Source organism: Anarrhichthys ocellatus, unplaced genomic scaffold (genome assembly GCF_004355925.1).
Source record: "Anarrhichthys ocellatus isolate YVR2014 unplaced genomic scaffold, GSC_Weel_1.0 scaffold3, whole genome shotgun sequence".
Classification (NCBI taxonomy): Eukaryota; Metazoa; Chordata; class Actinopteri; order Perciformes; family Anarhichadidae; genus Anarrhichthys; species Anarrhichthys ocellatus.
Genome location: NW_022280033.1, coordinates 10866588 through 10867378, shown reverse-complemented (window position 1 = coordinate 10867378; position 791 = coordinate 10866588).

Genomic DNA, 791 nt, shown 5'->3' with positions numbered 1-791 from the left:
AGGTGTGAGTTGAACATAGCAGGTATGTTCAGAGTGTGTCCAACACGCCCAAATCACCTTAAATCACTGGAAACACATGATGCAAACACACATTTTCATTCAAAGTGTCTCCATCTGACCCCAAAATATACTAAAATGTGAGTGTGTGTCAACACTTACTTTCATTTTTGGTTTTAAAGAAGGCCATTTCTCTAAGCGATTCAGTGTGAGAAAAGAACTGAGTGTTATTTTCGGGAAGATGCAAACCCCGAGCTTGTTAATACAGGAAAGAACAATTGAGCAAGAGGATGTGCTGCCAAATCTGCTTATGTAACCTCACTACGACAGTCCATTCACCTCAGCAGAAGAAAGTAAATCTCTCTGATTGCGGCAGAAATGTTGAAATACTTGGATGAGCTGGGACTTCTCCCATGACATGTCACAAATTGGCCCCCGTTTAAACCTTGTGTGTCTGTGTGTGTGTTCAAGACAAATTACTTCCATTTGTATTTGTGCTTACGCAAACTGCACTGCACACGTTTGTTGTTTGTGCAGGCTCACACAGGTTTGGGAAGGAATAGAGTAGCGAGTGGGAAGGATGTATTGTAAGGACATGTCAGGCATCCTGTGTGATCGGGGCACTTTGATCTGGGACCCTCTGAAGTCACCTTTCACTCCAAGCTGAGAGAACCTTACTCAAATACTCTGGCTTTCATACAGCACTCTTTTCCTGTCGGCTTGTTCTAGCTTTTTCGTTTTTCGTTTCACACACACACACACACACACACACACACACACACACACACACACAC